Here is a 22,271-nt window from a genome sequence, read left to right as displayed (position 1 = left end):
AGCCTTTGCTCTAAGTCTTTTATATTAACATAGCCACTTCAGCTTCCTTTGATTAGTATTTGCATAGTATATCTTTTTTCATCCTTTTACTTTTATCTCATCTATATGTTTATATTAAAAGTAGGTTTCTTGTAGACAGCATATGGTTGAGTCTTTTCTTATACAATCTGACAATGTCTGCCTTTTAATAGGGGAGCTTAGACTATTTACATCTAATCTAATTATTGGTATGATTGGGTTTAACTCTACCATCTTGCCAGTTGTTTTTTGTTCCAGCTGTTCTTTTTTTCACTCTTCTTCTGTCTGCTTTGGGATTACTTTTTAATGATTTAATTTCACCTCCACTATTGGATTATTAGCTATGCTCCTTTTAAAAATATTTAATGGTTGCCCTAGAGTTTACAATGTATGTCTGTAATTTATTACAGTCAACCCCTTACAACAGTATACTTCCAATTTCTTCCTCTGATCCTTCATGTTATTTTTGTCTTACATTTTACTCTTACATATTTTGTAAACCCCATAATACATTTTTTTTTATCATATGTACTTTAGACCAGAGGTTAACAAACTATGACTCTCACATTAGTCACACATTTTTACAAATAAAGTTTTATTGGAACACAGCCATGCCCATTGTTTACATATTGTCTACAGCTACTTTCATGCTACAGCTGCAGAGTTGAGTAGTTGCAACAGGGACCACATGGCCTGTGACACTAAAATATTTACTCTCCAGCCCTTTAATTAAATGTTGGCTGGCCCTTGTTTTAGGAAGTTATTTTTAGATCAATTAAGAAGTATTAACTTCCTTTGGAACATCTCTGGAGCTTCTTTGTTTCTTTTTGTGGATCCAAGTTTCTGTGTGATACCATCTTCCTTCTGCCTGAAGAAATTCTTCTTAACATTTCTTCAGGTCTGTTGGCATTGATTTCTCTCAGCTGTTGTTTTCCTGGGGGAGTGTTTATTTTGCCTTCACCTTTGAAAGACATTTTCACTAGGTGTAGAGTTCTAGATCAACGGCTCTTTCTTTCAGTATTTTAAAGATGCCACTCCACTGTTTTCTGGTTTCATAGTTTCCAGTGAGATTCTATTATAATTCTTCCCTTTGTTCTTTGAATATAATGTGCCTTTCTACCCCCTCCCCCACACCACCGACTGCCTTCAAGCTTCTCTCTTTAACACTGGTTTTCAGCAATTAAACTATGTGGTGGCCTGATGATACTGGTTTTTTTGTTTGTTTGTTGTTTATCCTTCTTGGTTCTCTGAGTTTTTAGACCTATGGCTTGATGTATTTCATTTTTACGCAATTCTTTACTATCTCTTAAAATTTTTCTTCTGCTCTGTTCTCTGACTCATTCTCTTGTCCAAAAGAGGGGTGTGGATACCTGTCCCCACACAGCCACCGGTGATCCTCTGCATGCCTGCACCACGGGGAGAGGCTCTGTCCCATCTCCCGCCTGCCTTCCATCTCTCTCAGTAGCACCCAGTGGAAGCCTGTGGGGAAAGCTTGTGAGTGAGTGCAGACTCCCCCTGTGTCTGCAGCACAGGCAGACACTCACTTTGGACTGACACTCTAACCCACACTCAGCCGCTAGTGAAAACTTAAGCTCACTTCTTCTTCCCCACTGGTACCTGCTGGGCCTCTGCTCCCATGCCCTACCTCGGGTGACACAGTTAGTGAGTGCCATCTCTCCTCAAATGGCCTTATATCGCCCCTTGGAATTCCTGTAGTTTGCTGCCTTGTGACCTCAGATTTCTGAAGCTTTCAAGAAAAATTGTGATTGTGTAGCAGGTTAGGGTGGGTGACATTTGTAGCTTTCTACATCATAAGCAGAAATGGCCTCTCCACTGACTGTCGTTAAAACTCATAACAGCACACTCCGCTGCTGGTGGGCAATCCTTCTGCGTCTCCCTGGAGGATTCATTCTCTCATTCTCCTGGATGACTGTTTCAACCTTTTCCCTCTCTCCTCCTGCAGCTCACTCCCCACTGATGAATTTGCTTCCCATTTCACTGATAAAATCAAAAGAACTCTTCTACCAACTTCCACTAGGATACCCACACACCCGTCTGTATTCTGCCCTCCCTCCTGTTACAGGATGAAAGCCCACGACCCTAGCAGAGACCCATACCCTTCTTTGTCCGTCAGATCCCACCCTCTCTCATCTACTCTAGGGTATCACTCCAGCCTTTCCCCCTCCCTCTTTTATCATCAACTTTCCCTCTCTGCCTCAAACAGCAACCTCTGCTCCCTTCTATACTTTTCCAGGTATGCTATATAACAGAGGCCTATATTTGTGTGTTTTACTTTCTCATAATGGTTATGTTGGACTTTATTGCCATTTATAAAAATGAAGGCAGGCCTAATAAAGTTCCTTTAAACTTTTCTAATTCAAATTCTAGTCCTATAGACTCCTCCTATAGGAATGTCGGCATACAAATCACTGAAAATACTCTTTATACTGCCAGCAGAGGGCGCCCTCATTGAGCCCACACTCTCCCAGGAAGTGCTTTCTGGAGTCCAGGGGAACTTTGGTGCGGGAAACATTTGCCTGGTGTTTCTGGTTATCATATTTCCCCAACAGACACCTGTTTGACTGGCATTTCCTGACATGCACACATCTTAGCATATTCCTTTCTCGGTTGAGTTTGGCTTGAAGGGGAGGTTTCAGTAAATCATTGCTTCGCACCATCAGGTAAGTTCCGATTTCCTTAGCTTGGAAACCAACCTAAGCAGAGAGATGAAAATAAACATGATCTTGAGTAGCTCTACATGGACTTTGCTGTTATATTAACAGGGTGTTAATTAGTAAAGAGTGCTTAACTTTTTTAATGCCAACCTGAACAAGCTGGCTTTGATTTTGGCTGTGGGCCCTACAACTGTATCTGAAGGTGATTTGCAAACATTAATTAAATACTTCAATGCACATCCAAGTAGTAGGTATCATCAAGCCCTTCTCCAAGATGTGGAAAACAGATGCCCTAAGCCAGTCTCTGACTTATCTAAGGTTAGCATCAAGCTGGGGCTGGATTTAGAATTCTGCAAACACTTCCAAGACTCTGTACCCATAGCCTCAGACCTCTCCAGAAAGACATCACCTTTCAGCAGACACAGACACCTCTTCCTTCGCCAGCAGCTACAGCATCAGAATGTTCCAGGATGGCGCTGCTGCGTCCTGCCTGCTGGTCCCATTGATACCTTTTAACCTGTCAGCTCCCCATCTCCTGATATCTGTTTCAGAAAATGTGATCTTCAAGATTTTCATTGATGCACAGACTTAGCCTGGACATTTCTGAGTAACTATGATGCTGTAAGCACAGTCCCCACCGTCACTTAATGTCCTCTCTGAAAAGGGAGGCTTTGTCTTTCTATAATGGTGGGACCCAGGTTCTGGCCCATGGGGCGTAGTGGGCTCGAGCATGGGAAATGCTCAGGTTCTGTGAGCAGTACAGGGCTCCTTCCCTGAGTCTTCTATTTTCAAAAAATTAGGCCTTCCCCCCAATGCATTCCATGACCCTGTGCCCAAGGCAAACTGTTTATGCTCTGCCCCGCGTGGGAGTCTGTGGCTCACAGGCAGGCGGGGCCAGTTTCATAGACGAGGGGGTGAACTACTTCCCAGGCCCGGATGCCAGCCTGACTGTTGGGAGTGAGCCCTGCAGAGGCTCGGGCTCAGCACTTCCGGTCTGTCTACTCCTAGACACGTGCTGTAGTTGCAAACCCAGAGGCTGTAACACACCCTGGGTTTTACTGCCTGCTTCCGGGTGTGATGTCAGGCTGACCTGTCCAGCTGGGTCTGGCATCTGAGAGCAGGTTAATGACTCTGTTCGGCTGAGTTATTAGAATATTTTCAAAGTGGCTTCATACCAGATGAGTAGCATGAACTCAGGACATGGCTAGCCACGTAGAGCTCACACCTGGCTCCTCCCCCCGGAAAGTGCCTCACGAGGATCCCTCCACCTTTAGTTAACTAAGTAAGTAGGAGTCTCAGGGGAATCCTGACCCCCCCGCCCCCCTCCAGCCGCCCCTCGCCCCCCACCGGCTGGATACTCAGCAAGGGCTGCCTAACTGGGATAAGAGGTGTCACCTGTGTTTGCTGTTAGCTTCCTTTCACCCGTTTCATTGCTTTCCTTACTTTCCTAAGGCAGAGATGAACCCCATAGGAATTGACCCTTCACAAGCTGAGTCACCAGACTTTGGCTAATACAGGATTAGAGCATTTAGCTGGAAAAGCTCATGTCTGTGAGTATTTTATGGGTTTCTGGAGCCTTCGGCAATACCCACTATGAATTTCCTGAATCAGCAGCAGGACATGGCGGTAGGTTAAAGATTCTTGGGGTCTCTCCAGCCTCTGGAGACCCGAGCCTTGCCAAAGTCGTGAGGTAGTTGGCACACGCTGTGAATGTCTCTACGGACAGGACTGCAGTTGACAGTGTGAATGACTGAGGGGGACCCATTCATGAAGGTCATGGGACCGCAGTTCAATGGCCAGACACCTTCCTTCTGCACAAACTAGGAGCGAGTTTTGGTGACATTGTTCCACTTAATTGGGCCCCATAATTACTTCTGGAGCCAAGGGTTCTCTGAGTGTTATACAGAGGGTTGGAATGTGTCCCATTCATTCCGCTAATGTGCGTTGCTCCAAAAGGAGGAGGGAGGGAAGAGAAAGAGAAGAGAGGCTCCTAGAATTTGGTTAAATCCGCAAGTTGAGATCCCGAGGTTGCCAGTCTCACGCAGGCAACAGAGATAAGGGCAGATTTAGAGGAATCCCTAGGATACACCCAGCTGTATGGATAGCATGTATTGATTTATAGTCAAACCTACTGTGCAACACAGTGCACAATACAAATCACCGCTAAATGCTGGATTAAAAAATATTTTCAAATACGTGCTGTCAAGAGAGTCAGGAAAGTCTCTGAAGGCCCCATGCAAACAGGAGCAGGACTCCTGAGAGGTGAGAAATAGTCAGTGGTGGCCCTAGAGGCTTATGACAACCCCCCAGGACCTGGAACTTCATGTGATCACAGAAGTTGATGAAACAGATATTAGGAGATGGGGAGCTGACAGGTTAAAAGGTATCAATGGGGACCAGCAGGCAGGACGCAGCAGCGCCATCCTGGAACATTCTGATGCTGTAGCTGCTGGCGAAGGAAGAGGTGTCCCCAGGCTGGAACGTCATGTTGGAGACCCAAATAAAGCTCCCAAGGGCCACACCATCAGTTATAGGAGGAACCAGAGAAAATTTTGATCTCACCACAAAGAAGACAGCTAGAATACATGTCTATCAGCTGTGGCTCCAGGTAGAAGGAAAGGAAAAAAAAGAAAAAAGCCTCTCTCCCTTAAGAATTTATAAATAAAAGCCAGCTTGTACACAGTTTGGGGCCTGAAATCATACTATCCAGGTTGTTCAAAGATTCTCAAGCCTCCCTAATTAATAATATGCAGAAATATTTAGAGGGAAGTATACTGATGCCTGCAACTTTGCAGTGCATCCAAAAATTAAGATGGACTGATGGATGGATACTGAGACATATAGATGGCTAGACAGGTGACAAAGCAGATATAACAAAATGTCAGGCGTAGAATCTAGGTGGTGGATGTGTGACATCTCTACGATTTTGAGTTTTCTCATTCACAAATATGCCTGAAGTCTCCATTTCTTTAGGTCTTTCTTCACGTCTTTCTATAAAGTTTAATAATCTTCTCCACAAAAGGGAACCCTCTTACACAGTTGTTAGGAATGTATTGGTGTAGCCACTATGGAAAACAGTATGGAGGTTCCTTAAAAAACTAAAAATAGAGTTACCATATGATCCAGAAATCCCACTCCTGGGCATATACCCAGACAAAACTATAATTCAAAAATATACATGCACCTTTATGTTCATAGCAACTCTATTTACAATAGCCAAGACACGGAAACAACCTAGAAGTCCGTCGACGGAAACAACCTAGAAGTCCATCAACAGACGAATGAATAAAGATGTGGCATATATATATATATATATATATATATATATATATATATATAATGGAATATTGGCCATAAAAAGAACAAAATAATGCCATTTGCAGCAACATGAATGGACCTGGAGGTTATCATATTAAGCAAAGTAAGTCAGAAAGAGAAAGAGAAATACCATATGATATCACTTATATGTGGAATCTAAAATACGACACAAATGAACATATCTGTAAAACAGAAACAGACTCAGACAGAGAACAGACTTGTGGTTGCCAAGGGGGAGGAGGGTGGGCAGGGAATGTTGGGAGTTTGAGATTAGCAGATGCAAACTATTATATATAGAATGGATAAATAACAAAGCCCTACTGTATAGCACAGGGAACTATATTCACTATCCCGTGATAAACCATAATGGAAAAGAATATGAAAAAGAATATATATATATATGTATAACTGAATTGCTTTGCTGTACAGCAGAAATTAACACAACATTGTAACTCAACTATACTTCAATAAATTTTTTTTTAAAAGGGAAAAATGTAATAAAAAACTCCACAGTTATCTTACTTATCTTTTGTTGGATTTATTCCTAGGGACTTAATATTATTAAATGTGAAATGTACCATGAGGATTTTTTAAGATATCTAGTTTTACATGACCAGAAATTAATTTTTGAGGTTTTGAACTTTGTTTCAAAGAGTTGGCTAGAAACATGTTTTATCTGTGTTTGACTATGCCACTTTAAAAAATCCATTTTCTAACTTATTATCCCTTTTATAATTGTAACTCGTGTGTCCCAGACCTTCTCAGCCTGGGAGATTATATTTCTATTGCTGCTCAACATTAAAATGGCCCTCCAGCCCCATGATGCTTTACTGCAGGAATCCAGGGTTTATCTGGTTGTCTCCCTCCCACCAAGGACTCCTGAGCCTCAAGCAGAGATGATTATAGGCTCCACAGATCTCTCCTGGGTGCTACTTGCTGCAAGCCTGGGTCTCACCGCAGTCGGCTGACTCACAGCAAGTCTTCAAGAGGATGCTGCTCCCTGGCTGGTAATTTACCTCTTCCCAAGTGTGAAAGTAGAGCCATCCTTGAATTCTTGAGTAGTGGCTAAGCCAGGAACTAAAGGTTCAAGGTTACAGAGGTGGCACATAGGGGGACAACATAGTGAGTAATGGACAACTGCCCCCAGTATGACCCAGGCCCAGAATTGTGCCTCTGGGAGGCAGGAGCCAACTTCTCCCCACCATAGTCCTCTTTTTTTTCTTTTTGCGGTACGCGGGCCTCTCACTGTCGTGGCCTCTCCCGTTGCGGAGCACAGGCTCGGGACGCGCAGGCTCAGCGGCCATGGCCCATGGGCCCAGCCGCTCTGCGGCATGTGGGATCCTCCCGGACCGGGGCACCAACCCGTGTCCCCTGCATCGGCAGGCGGACTCTCAACCACTGCGCCACCAGGGAAGCCCCACAGTCCTCCTCTTAAGCCTTCAACTCCAAACCAGCTCTCACAAGACCCAGAGAGAGGAATGGGGTTTTGAATCTTCTGCCCCCCTATTCCTCATTTCCCATCCGAAGGTAAAAGTTTTCTCAAAATGGTTGACCGTGGGAAATACTGCCTCCTTTAGGGGGAAACCTTATCTGATAGCCAAAGGGGTGTGGCCTTGTGCAGTGGGCCCTAACCAGACAGTCATGTCAGAACGTAATGGTCCAATGTGAGTGTATGCTGGGTAACACTGTCTTAAATAATCCTGCATGGATAGGATGGTTATTGTCGGAGATACTGAAGGCTGACTCAATTCCAAATCCATTCCTGGGCAGTCCGTGCAGCCTCATTTGCCTTGCCCTCAGGAGGAATGGCTCTGGGCACCAGTACATCTAAAGGAAAGAGGGTAAGATCCCAGGGAGAAGCTTGTTCCAGTGGAGGGAGTCCAGGAGGATGGATTGTAGCGATGTCATCTGTGCTTGGATCATCTGAAAGGGGAGGACACTGCGTATTAACACCGATGGACTAATCTCACCAGGCATAAGTAGTGTCCACTGCCTCACTGGTGGCCAGAGTGCACAGGGCTACTGCTCAGCCGTGGCCAGAGTGAAGGGCCACAGAACCAGTCCTCAGAGAGAGCAGCCAACTCCTTCTGGTCAGGGTGCGACTTCCCATGGTCAGGGTGCATACACAAGCGGGGCAGGAGTATGGGGACACGACACCTAACAGCAGCTTTCAGAGGTGATGTCAAAGCTGAAATCCTGGGACGGCCCAGGAGATGCTACATTTTCCAGAGGCTGGGAAGGGAGTGTTCATCACAACCATCCCAGTGCCCAGCAGTGGCTGATGGCTCCAGAGCCCTGCTTGGTGCTTTTCAGGTGTCACCCCCTTTATTGTACACAGTCCTGTAAGGATGGCACTGAGTTACTCCTGGGGAAAAGGTGAGTAAGGGCAGAAGGTTGGCAACCAGGCCTTGTGTCAGCTATAGCTCAGAAGCCCTTGCTTTTTTTTTTTTTTTTTTAAGATGTGTCCCTTATTTATCCTTATAGTTGTTGGGTTTTTTAAAATTTTTTATTGAAGTATAGTTGATTTACAATGTTTCAGGTGTACAGCAAAGTGATTCAGTTTTACATATATGTGAAAAGAATATATATGTTCTTTTTCAGTCTTTTCCATGATAGGTTATTACAAGATATTGCATATAGTTCCCTGTGCTATACAGTAGGTCCTTGTTGTTTATTTATTTTACATATAGTAGTTTGTATCTGCTAATCCCAAACTCCTAATTTATCCCTTTCCCTCCCCCCTTTCCCCTTTGGTAACCATACATTTGTTTCCTATGTCCATGAGTCTATTTCTGGTTTGTAAATAAGTTCTTTTGTATCATTTTTAAGATTCCACATATAAGTGATATCATATGATATTTATCTTTCTCTGTCTGATTTACTTCACTTAGTATGATAATCTTTAGGTCCATCCATATTGCCGCAAATGGCATTATTTCATTCCTCTTTATGGCTGAGTAATAGTCCATTGTATATATGTATATATAACCACATCTTCTTTATCCATTCATCTGAGTATCCCTTGCTCTTAATCCCTGTCCTGTTCACTTCACTTGTTCAGACAAAAAAAAAAAAAAGCAAAAACAGCAAAATGCAGGGGTTTTTTTTGTGGGGGGGAGGTGCTTGTTGTTTTGTTTTTAGCTACATATTTAGTAAATTTAAAAAAAAAAGTGCCTGTGAAAGGGGCAGCCACAGGTAATCATGAGCCCAAGCCCTCTGGAAAACCTCGTACCCACACCTTGAGTCAGCAATTCTGTTTCTGTGATGAACACACTCCAAGTCTCTGAAATTTACCTTAAGAAAATAACTGAAATGTGGACATAGCTTTTTAGTCCATTCTCTTGGGTATTCTAGCCACAAATAGGAATAATGGTTTTCTCTCCACCATTCAAATATCCATGCCTCACGTCTAGTTCATGTTTATGGCATTGTTTTTGAACGTCCAGCTCCAGGTTAAACGATTATAATTGTTATCTGCAATCTCGCCTACTTCTCCATCCACCTGTCTGCCCACTCCCTTCCTAATTCCTCCAGAAAGGAGAAGGTGCTAATTTGATTGGCCAAACCCCAGGAAACTGGTAGTGGGCGGGGTCACTGTCTATTAAAGGTACAGGCAGCCATGCTCTGTCTCTTCCACTTGATGCACCAGAATCTTAGGCTGCACTCTGCCCTGCCCCGCACTGAGGACTGGCCTGAGCAAGCTGTTCATTGCTTCCTATGCCATGGAACTCACCAGAAGGGGACAAGACCCCAAGACTGAGACTCAGGCTGAGGGAGCATCTAAGCTGCCTGCTCCAACTGGGCTTTGATTAGAAAGGTCTACACAGGTCATTAGGCTCTGGTCCAGCTATCACACGGCACCTGAGTGCCCTTTTGCTCTTCTCCGTGTTTGGATGAACTCTCTCAGGAGCCTCACAGCAGGAGAGGGATTGGTGAGATGGGATTCAGGCTTCCCTTGGATCTTCTGGCCAAATACTATCAGTTTCCACCAGAACCGCACCCTTATTCTGCTCACTTAGGCTCGGCCTGCAGGGTTTCACTTTCCTCCCACTCGGCGGGATCAGAGCAGAGTCAGCAACTTCGTCTGGGCGCAGTGGTCCCTCCTCAGCTCTCATCTTCCGCGGGCACACGTGGCAAGGGGTCAGAACTTCTGGAGCCCCTCCTTCTCTCCACATCGTCTCCGTGCTTCTCTCACGGTCAGTCATGAGCTGTTGCCAAGGTGTGGGCTTCACAGCTTCGGGTGGCACCTGACACTGGAGGCAAGCCAGATCTCTGCACTCCCATCTCACCCCACCTCCTCCATTTTATCCTGTTCTGGCAGGAATGGGCCAGTTTCATGAGGGAGAAAGAGGCAGCCCCAGATAAAGTCACAAAGAATCAACAAACCAGTCCCTCCAACTATTCGATGGTTTGCAGCAGCTGAGGAAGGTGATGCCCCTCTGCTCACACGCTGGGGAGAGGAGCTTGGGCGGGATTCCTGCCTGTTGGATTCCCTGGGCTGTCCCTAGGGGTGTGGCCACAGGGGGCCCTGGACAGTGATCCGGGAGCATCCTCCAGCCTTTAGAGGTGGTTATGGATGTCCATTCTGAGTATCTCCCTCACCCCACCAGACCTCAAAGGAGGCGGGGTGCAAAGCTAGAGGAAAAACGAAAACTCACAGGGAAATCCTCACAAGCAATTTAGACAGTTTCACGCAGCATGAATCATTATAAACTTGTTTTTGATAGAAAAAAGGTGTTGGGGAATCATAGCGGCCCAGTATCATGGCCTGCCCACCCCCTGCCCACCCAACAGCAAACAGCTTGGAAGAAGCCAAGGCAACACTTAAAACTTCCAAAAATTAGGTAATTGATCACCATGCAAATTAATTTTTGGTGAATTTGATCTGCTTTGGAAAGCAGCTATAGGCCTCTAAGAATCTTAACAGAGAAACACCTTTTTTTGTTCCGATCTTAGCAGGGATGTCTCATAAGTTTTTCTGTTGATTATTAACAGTAGCTGTTAATAATAACACTTATATATGAAGAAATAACACTTATATATGATCCTAATAACAGAACCCCAAAACACATGAAGTAAGTTTTCTGTTGATTATTAACAGTAGCTGTTGGTTTTATATTGCTATTATCTTTACCATATGAAGCAAGTATTCTTCTATATCTACATTTTAAGCAAGTATTCTTCTATATCTACCTTTAAGATCACTTGGATAATACATTGATTATTAACAGTAGCTGTTGGTTTTATATTGCTATTATCTTTACCATATGAAGCAAGTATTCTTCTATATCTACATTTTAAGCAAGTATTCTTCTATATCTACCTTTAAGATCACTTGGATAATACATTGATTATTAACAGCAGCTGTTGGTTTTATATTGCTATTATCTTTACCATATGAAGCAAGTATTCTTCTATATCTACATTTTAAGCAAGTATTCTTCTATATCTACCTTTAAGATCACTTGGATAATACATTGATTATTAACAGTAGCTGTTTGTTTTATATTGCTATTATCTTTACCATATGAAGCAAGTATTCTTCTATATCTACATTTTAAGCAAGTATTCTTCTATATCTACCTTTAAGATCACTTGGATAATACATTGATTATTAACAGTAGCTGTTTGTTTTATATTGCTATTATCTTTACCATATGAAGCAAGTATTCTTCTATATCTACATTTTAAGGCATTTTTATCAGTATTTTGATTTTTTAACAGTGTTTCTAGTTAAAGTTTTCTTTCTCCAAATCTATTAAAGGAAATTACTCTAGCATAACCTTAGGGTTTTCCCCCCCTACTCTTAGAGCTTTGCAGGTGGGTCTTGTGGGAGAAGAGTAGGCATTTTGTAATTCACAGACCACTTGCTTGCTATGTAAATGACAGGATCCAAGAGAAAATAGTTATATTTCTATTGTCTTTGGTATATTTGTCAGAGACAGGAAATCCTAATAAAGAAAACAACGATTTTTTCCGGGGTGGGCTTAGATTTAGATCTTAATTCGCCTTGATTTTACAAAGGCACATTTTAAACCTATTAATTTCTGTTACCTAGGAATATCAGATAATGCTGTTCATATCTGGAAGCTGTCTAGTTAGTAGATCGCTCAGACAAGTAACTAATTGAAATTCACCATGAAGGGAAATTAAAATTAATGGCAATTGTTCCTTTCAGCAGATTATGACATAGAGTTCACAGATCCATTTTAACTGCTCAGAACAAAAAGCAAACCCAAATTGCCCAGAAGGACTAGAAGGAAGAAGTTTTCAATATTTGTAGGTTCCCTTCTCCCTTTTCCTTCTAATCTTCCCTAACTAGAAAATACTTTGGAATTCCTTTGTTCTCTATGATAGATTAGATCCTCTTTCCCCAGCATGCATTTGTGTGCCGTTATCCTGTGTTGTGTTCTTGAAAATGATGATGACTGCACCGTCTGCTCGTTCCTGTCTTCCATTCCTACGCATCACACAATGCCCACTGCCAGGGGGACCTTCCCTCCTCCCGTGATAGCCCAGCAGAAACCCCTGGGAATGCTGGAGTCTTCAAGCCAGGATTAGATATTATAGAGTAGCATTATGTGTGAGCAAAATAAGTGGGCACTTACCATGGAGCCATGGGACCTGATAATCCGCCATTCTGTTTTATTTCTTTGGGATAAGTTTTGTTCTCTTCTACTGGTCTTCTTTTTAACATGCATAGGGTTCTGTGTACCACATATGATGCTTTGAGGCTTAATGTAACTTCCAAAGTCCAACCTGGTATAACTGGTATAATCTATTTCCTCTGTGTTCTATTGTCTAAGGTTTGCTAGGATTCCAGGAATCTCAGTCCTCTCAAGACTTTGATCAGGTTCCCGTCGATCTTGCCCGAAAGTTAAGCTGTCAGTACATCTTCTAGTCCTCCGAGCCACAGTACCCTTACCTTGAGCAGCCACTTCTCACCAGCAGACTCTTCCCTTTCTGCGTGCACAGTTTTATTTACACTTGCCAATAGAATTCATCATTGCAATTAGTCTTGCTGGTTTGAAAAGAATGTGTGATTTTGGAGTTGAAACCAAAGGATCTGGTTCAAGAAAATAAACTAGCGTGTAGAGACTACCTAATATATCTCATATCACAGATTATAAAACCTTTGACCAACTTACCTCATTTAATTTAACCTGAAAAACAAATGTACAAGGTGTTTGATTTTTACAGAAGTGTAAAATAATGTACTAAATCTGCCCGAGATCACTTGGATAATCAGGAGCAAGGATTTGGGCTCCAAAGCCCATGGCCTTTCTCTCACCAAGCTGGAAAAGGTCAGGCATGTGGAAACAAGGCAAAAGTGGCTAAAATATCATAGGATCAAGCAGACCGCCTTGAAGTAAAACCTAAAGAACCATCGAGAGTTATAACAATGTGAGTAACAAGTAAAAACAATAATTGCAGAAAATAATGTAAACGTTATTATGTGACAGGCACTGGAATTATAAACTCACTACCACAAGTCAGGTGCCATTGTTTTCACAGATGTCACCGAGGACTGCTGAGGTTAGGTGCCTCACTCAGGGTCTCTAATCTGGGTCTGTCTTCCCACCTGCAGAGTCTGGCACTCCCCACCACTCTGCCCACTGGTATGTGGTGTATTGAGGCACTGCCTGGGAACACCGTGTGGGACCAGCCATGTCTGCAGCTCTGCTGATTCTCAGGTGGGATTACATGGGGGAGTAAAATTGTCAGGGCTGGAATTTAAAGTACTACTCAAATCCTAGGAGCTCTCCATTGTTTCACCACTCTAGGTCTTTCTTCCAATCCCACATCCCCTACTTTCATGTCAAAGGGTGAGAGTTTCTGGCAAACAAGAGTTATCAAACCCAGGTGTGTTTTCAGTTAAAAAAACAAACAGGACTTCCAATTTGGGTAAGAGCAAATTGGTGTAATTCAGACCAAACCTCCTACTGAAGCTCGCATGCCTAGAGCCCATGCTCTGCAACAAAGAGAAGCCACCATAGTAAGAGCCCATGCACCACAACGAAGAGTAGCCCCCCAACTCACCGCAACTAGAGAAAAACCCACGCACAGCAGTGAAGACCCAATGCAGCCAAAAAATAAATAAATAAATTTATTAAAAATAAAAGATGGGGATGTAACTAGATGCTGGCTAGATTTAAAGAGACATATAGTGTGAAAGTACAAGGATGGGAAAAGGAATATCATGCAAATAGCAACAAAAATAGAGCCAGAGTGGCTATACTAATATCAGACAAAATAGACTTTAAGACAAAAATTGTTATTAAAGACAAAGAAGGACATTTTATAGTGATAAAAGGGACCACCCATCAAGAAGAAATAACACTTATATATGATCCTAATAACAGAACCCCAAAACACATGAAGTAAAAATTGACAGAATGGAAGGGAGAAATAGACAATTCTCAAGAACCTGGAGACTTCAATACCCCATTTTCAATTATGGTGTGGTACAATAAGAAATAGATTTGATCTTTTTCCCCAGTTCTTGGCACAAAGCTAGAAAAACCCTTGGAATTTCCTGAAAGGAGTGTCTTTTGTTACTCATAAGGAGCTTCATTTGAGAACACCTGAGTTTATGCTAATGAGGTAACTTAGGGTGCGGTTCCCACACAGCCTCAGGTTGGGGCTGGTTGCCAGAAAGACCAAGTAATCATAGGGTTGGAACTTTCAGCCCCACTCACTGACTCCAGGGAAGGGGGTGGGTGCTGGAGATTAAAGTTCTATAAAACCTCTTGACCGACAAGATCTGATGAGTGGGAGAGCAGCACATCTCAGTTCCATGGAGAGTGAAACTCCTGCACTTGGGACAGTTCCAGACCTTGCCCTATGTACGTCTTCATCTGGCTGTTCCTCAATATCCTTTATAATAAACTGGTCTGTGTAAGTAAATGTTTTCTGAATTCTGTGAGCCAGTCTAGCAAATTAATTGAACTCAAGGAAGTGTCTGTGGGAACCTCTGATTCATAGCTGGTCAATCAGAGGCACAGGTAACAACCTGGCTTTGAACTGTGTCAGTTCTGGCACAGGTAACAACCTGGCCCTTAACTTGTGGAACCAAACACTATCTCCAGGTTAATAGTGCCAGAACTGAGTTAAATTTGTGGAACCAGACACTATCTCCAGGTTAATAGTGCCAGAGCTGAGTTAAATTTGTGGGATACTCAGTCAATGTCCACTGAGAATTGGAGAATTGCTTGGTGGTGTTGGAAAGCATTCAAGAAATGGATAGAACAACTAGACAAGAGATCAAGGAAAAAGAAGACTTGAATAATACTACTAACCAAATAGACCTAACAGACATCTGTAGAGCACACCACCCAACAACAGCAGAATACACATTCTTCTCAGTGAACATGGAACACTCTCTAGGGTGGACCCAATGTCAGGCCATAAAACAAGGCTCAGTAAATTTAAAAGGATTCGAATCAAACAAGGTATGTTCTCTGTCTACAGCGGAACTAAATTAGAAATTAATAACAGAAGGAAACTTGGGAAATTCACAATGTGTGGAAATTAAGTACTAACCAGTGGGTCAAAGAAGAAATCACGAGAGGAATTAGAAAACACCTTGAGATGAATGAAAATGAAAATACAGTGTACATTATGAGAAGTTGTGAAAGCTGTGCTCAGAAAGTTATTTATAGCTGCAAATACCTACACTAAAACGGAAGGATCTCATATACAAAACCTAACCCTGCACCTTAAGAAACCAGAAAAAAGACCAAACCAAACCCAGAGCAAGAAAAGGGAAGGAAATAATAAAAACTAGAATGGAAATAAAGTAGAGAATAGAAAAACAAACAGAAAATAAATGAAATCCAAAGTTGGTTCTTTGAAAAGATCAAAAAAATTGACAAACCTTTAGCTAGACCAACCAAATTCAAAGAGAGATGATTCAAATTACTAAAATCAGGAAAGAAAGAGGGGATGTTATTACTAACCTTACAGAAATAAAAAAGGATTATAGGAGAATATTATAAACAATTGTATGCCAACAAACTAGAAAACCTAGATGAATTGGACAAATTCCTACAAAGATACAAACTACCAAAAATTATTCAAAAATAAGTAGAAAATCTGCATAGGCCTATAAGAAGAAAAAGATTGAACCAGCAATCAAAAAATTCCTACAAAGGAAATCCCAGGACCAGATGGCTTCACCAGTGACTTCTACCAAATTTTTAAAGATGAATTAACACCAATTCATCACAATCTCTTCTAAAAAAATAGAAGAGGAGAGAATACCTCCTAACTCATTCTATGAGGTCAGTATTACCCTGATACCAAAATCAGACAAAGACATCCCAAGAAAACAAAACTACAGACCAATATCTCTTAGGAATATAGAAGCAAAAATCTTCAACCGAATAGTAGCAAACCAAATCCAGCAGCAAATAAAAAGGATTTATTCCAGGAATTAAAATTTGATTCAATATAGAGAAATGAGTCAATGTAATACACCAGATTAATAGAGTAAAGGAGGAAAAATCCATACGGTCATCTCAATAGATACAGACAAAGCATTTGACAAAACCTAATACCCTTCATGACAACATTCAATAAACTAGAAATAGAAAGGAACTTCTTCAACCTGATAAAGGGCATCTATGAAAATTCCACAGCTTACAACATATTAGGTTGACCCACAAGTTCGTTCCGGTTTTCCCGTAACATCTTATGGAAAAACCCAAACAAACTTTTTGGCCAACCCAATACTTAAATGGGGAAAGACTGAAAGCTTTCCTACTAAGATTGGGAATAAGACAAGGATGTCCGCTCTCACCATTTCTATTTAACATTGCACCGGAAGCTCTAGAAAGGGCAATTAGATGAGACAAAGAAATAAAAGGCATTCAGAATGGCAAGGAGGAACCAAAACTATCTCTATTTGCAGGTGACATGATTGTGACCTTGAAAGGCAGGTGCTGGAATGGTCCCTGGCCATCTTCTAGCCTCACTGGGTTTTTTTTTTTTTTTTTTTTGATATGACCATTTTTAAAGTCTTCATTGAATTTGTTACAATATTGCTTCTTTTTTTTTATGTTTTGGTTTTTTTGGCCTTGAGGCATGTGGGATCTTAGCTCCCAGACCAGGGATCGAACCTGCACTCCCTGCACTGGGAGGCGAAGTCTTAACCAATGGACCGCCAGGGAAGTCCCTCCATGAGGCCTTGGCATCCTCTTGCTCCCTGGCAGCATCTGCTACTGAGGTGAGGCTGCCAGTTGTCAGGTTCACACTATCTTTCTCCTCCTTGTCCCAAGGACAGGGCCTCTTTGGGTCTGCTGACCCTCTTGCCCAGCCCCCTGCAGCACACTGGGGGCACATGCCTCTGTGAAGCTGTCCTCAGGTCCATCCACCAAGATGCCTCACTCAGCCATGGATACAGCACTTCCCAGGTGCCATGTCGGAGGTGGATCTTTTAACCTCCCAGTCTACCCCTGGGGGTTCGAGGCCCCACCTTTCCCAGAGAGAGTGAGCTTTTTGAGTTGGGATGTGGAAAGACATTTCTGTGAGGAGCCTGAAGACATGGTGATACGGAGCACTGATTTCTAATGCATCAATATTCTAAGGGATAATTCCCATTATTGGAAAAGTCTGGGAAGAACAGCATCTGTGGAGGCAAGAATCAGAAGAAATCGCAGCATGGTGTGGGAGGGGCGGATATGAACGGTTTCATTGGCAGAGAGGACTGGATGGGCCATGGCAGGGAGGAGGATGGTGCAGGAGCATCCCAGCTGTGATGAGCCCAGGTAGTAGAGACCTGATGAGGCACACAGGCTGTGGGCCTGGTCAGCAGCCTGAAGTCTTTGCTCAGGGTTATAGACAGATTAGTGCCCAAAGAGCTATACCTGGAGACCGGGTGCCAATGGGACCAGCGCCAGGCCCTGGGGTTTGGGGAAAGAGGTTCAGTAGCTCCAAAGAGGTTCACTTTGTGAGAGAAAAGGCAACATTTCTGATGAACAGCTTCCAAATATGTCACTTACTCATGGCTCTTCATAGAAACTGGTTTCAGACCTCCATCTTTCGCCTGCAACAGGAGCAAGGAATCCACTGGAAAAGCTGGCAAGGGCATTCCCATGGGCCAGGCAGTTGTGCAGCTCAATTCAAATCAGTTTTACTCAGCACAGATGCCTCGACTTCTCCCTTATTCTCAGCATGATGCTTTCACTGTTTCGTAATTGTGAACCCTTCCATAAAAATCATTGATTAAATGTGCAAATAAGTGGGTTTACTTGTTATTGCTTTTGTTCATAAGTATTTACAAATCAGAAAAAGGTCTTGGTCGGATCATGTGTCCTGATTTTTGACTCAGAAAAGACCAATACTTCAACTCCCTGCTATATGAATAATGTAGTGACCAAGGCTCAGTCTCCCAGGTCTCACCGGAGTCAGGGCAGGAACAAGTGTAAAAATGGGTGCTACAGGCAGTGGGCACTGTAAGTTCAAAGACAACCAGCTGCACCTGGTCCAAAACCTATAAAGGTGAAAAATGTTCCTCCCACCCGCTAGGCCACTGGGCAAATAAATACCCACTTGCCCTCTGAGGTCATTCGGTCTTGAGCTGCAAATTTTTATGATGTGTAAATAGGCACTCTGAGCAGAAAGAAGCACAAAGCACGTCACTTATGGATTTCTTTGGATATAATGGGAAGAGTATGAATAGGTTTCTGTGTCACATAGCCTAGGTTCTAATCCCAGCCCCGCCACTGAGACTGGTGCGGCCATAGGGAAGCTCCTTAATCCACTTGACCCCCTACTTTCCTTTCTGTGAAAGGGGTTGCTCAGAGCTGCTTCACATGTTGTTGGGAAGATTAGGGAAGGTCTATTCAAGAGTGTGTCCACAGCAGGTGTTAAATAAATGCCTGTTCTTGTTCCTTCCTACAGTGGAAGGAAGAGATGATCCAAGCTAATTTGGGACCAATAGAGAACTCTGCACTGCCTGGGCACAGACGGATCACTCCGACTTCCCTAGCTCTCGGATTCATTTGGGTGCCCAGGCTCAGGTTCCATCTAAATAGAATGGAGCCTTCGGCTTGAAAATATGTGATTTGTTTCCCTCTCCCTCTGCCATCACAAAGGGACGGCAACCCTCCTGAATAATGCATGAACTCCTCAGAAAGCTTATCTTCACTGATCCTCCAGTTCAGCCACGCTACAACTGAGGGAGGCCATACATCTTGTCTCCACAGAAACTGTCACGTCCTGGAACACAGCCTGCCTGGGTCTGGGCCTTTCACCTCCCAGGCTGACGTCAGTCCTGCCCTCCTTGGAGCTATGCATGAACTGAACAGGGTTTCTGCAGCGAGTCTCCACCCTGGGGTTTTCAATGGCCATCACGTGGGGGAGCAAGACAGTGGATGTGTCTCTGGCGCTAGCCATCTCTGATGATGTGACCTGAGAACCCTCGGTTCACCAAGCCAAGCGCTGAGTTGGCGGGAGTTCTTACAATCACAGCATCCGGGCCTCCACGTGACATAAAGAGGAGCATTGTCTCAGCAGCATTAGAGATGATTAAATGAATAAGGCTGGGAGCAGGACTGCTTATTATTACCTGACCTCAGCTGATTCTGTGCCCAAACAGTGAAATATAGGCAATTCATGGAATTCTTTCCGTTCTTTCACAATAATTACACAACACAAGCTGTACAAGCCTGCTGCCAGTGGTATTTGCACATCAGTGTCTTACAGACCAAACTCCACATTGATGTTTTTTCTCTGTGTTGAAAGATCATCACTAAAATGTCTTTCTTTCTTTCTTTTTTCCTTCCTTCCTTCCTTCTTCTTTCTTTCACCGAGAGCTTATATCTGCCTTGGCCCACATGTCACAAATTACAATATGGCTGAGACTGACCTGTTAGTTCAGCTGGAAAGCCACCTTAATTCTTAACAGTGGGGCTGCCATGTATCCAACCTGATTTGAGTCCTCACACTCAAGTGATGACCCTTTACCTCATCATGGTCAAGCACCTTCTCCCTTTCCAAGTCCTCAGCACTGTCTCTAATCTCCCTATTCAATCAACCCTTTAGCCATTACACCAGCAGAGGACCTACTACCCACTCTATCAAGATGATCAAGGTGGAACCTGTAAACTATATACTTCCTTTCCTGTTCCTCATCTGCATTCACTCCCCCACCCCCATCTTTACCTCCATCTCTCCAGACTCAGAGGACCAGGTTCTGTACTTGGTTTCAGAGACAACCCTTCCCTCGCAGCAAGCAAGGGGAAAGAAAGAAATAAACTTGAAAACTGGAAAACAATAAATAAAATTAATGAAACAAAGAGCTGGTTCTTTGAAAAGATCAATAATATTGACAAACTTCTAGCAAGACTGGCAAATAAAAAAAAAAGAGAGAAGACACAAATTACCAATATCAGGAGTGAAATAGATATCACTACAGACCCTGCAGACATAAAAAAATAAGGGAATACTACAAATAACTCTACACACACAAATCTGATAGTTGGATAAAACAGACCATTCCTCAAAAAACACAAACTACCAACTTACAAATAAAAGATAGATGTGAATAGTCCTGTAACTATTAAGAAAATCGGATCTATAATTTTTAAACTCCCCAAAAGGATCTCCAAGACCAGATGATTTCACTAGAGAATTCTACGAAACGTTTAAGAAGATTTAACACCACTCTACACAATGTCTTCCAGAAAACAAAAGAGAAGGAACATTTCCCAATTCCTCTTATGAAGCTAATATTACTCTGATACCAAAACCAAAGACAGTATAAAAAAAGAAAAATACAGGCTGATATCCCTCATGACTATAGATGCAGTGCAAGCAAGACTGGTTCAATATTTGAAATCAATCAAATTAATAGGCTAAAGAAGAAAAAAATCACATGATCATATCAAATGGTGCAGGAAATATTTTTGACAAAATTCAATACCCATTCTTGATAAAAATTCTCAGAAAAAAATAAGAATAGAGGAGAACACCCTCACTTTGACAAAGAGCATCTACAAAAGCCTACAGCTAACATTATTCTTCATGGGGAAAGACCAAACGCTTCCTCCCTTAGATTAGGAACAGGGCAAGAATGTCTTCTCCACTCTTGTTTTAAAACTTCTTGAAGTTCTAGCAGGTAGAATAGGGCAAAACAAAATTTTAAAAATAATATAACATAACATAAAATAATATAATCATACAGATTGGGAAGGAAAAACTAAAACTGTCTCTGTTTGCAGATAACATGATTGTCTACATAGAAAATCCCAAGGAATATATATATATTTAAAACCCTCCTAGAACTAATAAGTGAATTCAGCAAGGTTTCTTTATAAACATATAAAAATTATTTCTATATACTAGCAATGAACACATGGACATTGAAATGAAAAATACAATACCATTTACAAACTAAAAAGAAAAGAATACTTAGATATAAATTGAACAAAACATGTACAGAACTTCTATGCTGAATACTACATAACACTAATGAAAGAAATCGAGGAAAGCCTAAGTAATAGGAAAGATATAATATGTTTACAGATTGGAAGACTCAACACAATAAAGATGTCAATTCTCCCCAGATTGATATGTAAGTTTAACATGATTTCTATTAAAATATCAGCAGGAATTTTAAAGATATAGATTATTCTAAAATTTATATCAACAGGCAAAGGAACTTTAAAAAGCTCAAACAATTTTGAAAAAAGAAGAACAAAGTAGGAGGAGTGTCTCCCCAATTTCAAGACTTACACAGCTACAGGAATCAAGACAGGATTGGATCTGAAAAAGAATGGATATATGTACATGTATACTTGAATCTCTTTGCCATATACCTGAAACTAACACAACGTTGTAAATCAACTGTACTCCAATATAAAATAAATATTAAAATTTAAAAAGTAACCACATTGAAAAATACCTATACATGTAAGAAAAAAAAAAAGACTGCATCGGAATTGATGAAGGGATAGACACATAGATCAATGGAACAGAGAATACGGAAATAGAACCTTACAAATTTGTCCAGCTTATTTTTTAAAAATAGTTATTATTTATTTATTTGGTTGTGCCGGGTCTTAGTTGCAGCAGGCAGGCTCCTTAGTTGTGTCATGTGAACTCTTAGCTGCAGCATGCATGTGGGATCTAGTTCCCTGACTAGGGATCAAACCCGAGCTCTCTGCTTTGGGAGCACGGAGTCTTAACTACTGCGTCACCAGGGAAGTCCCCTTGCCCAGCTCATTTTTGACAAAGATGCAAAAGCAATTTAATAGA

Source organism: Leucopleurus acutus (assembly GCF_964270905.1).
Source record: "Leucopleurus acutus genome assembly, chromosome: 12".
Taxonomy (NCBI): domain Eukaryota; kingdom Metazoa; phylum Chordata; class Mammalia; order Artiodactyla; family Delphinidae; genus Leucopleurus; species Leucopleurus acutus.
The sequence above is the reverse complement of the archived record's forward strand: the minus strand, read 5'-3'. Positions refer to the sequence as shown.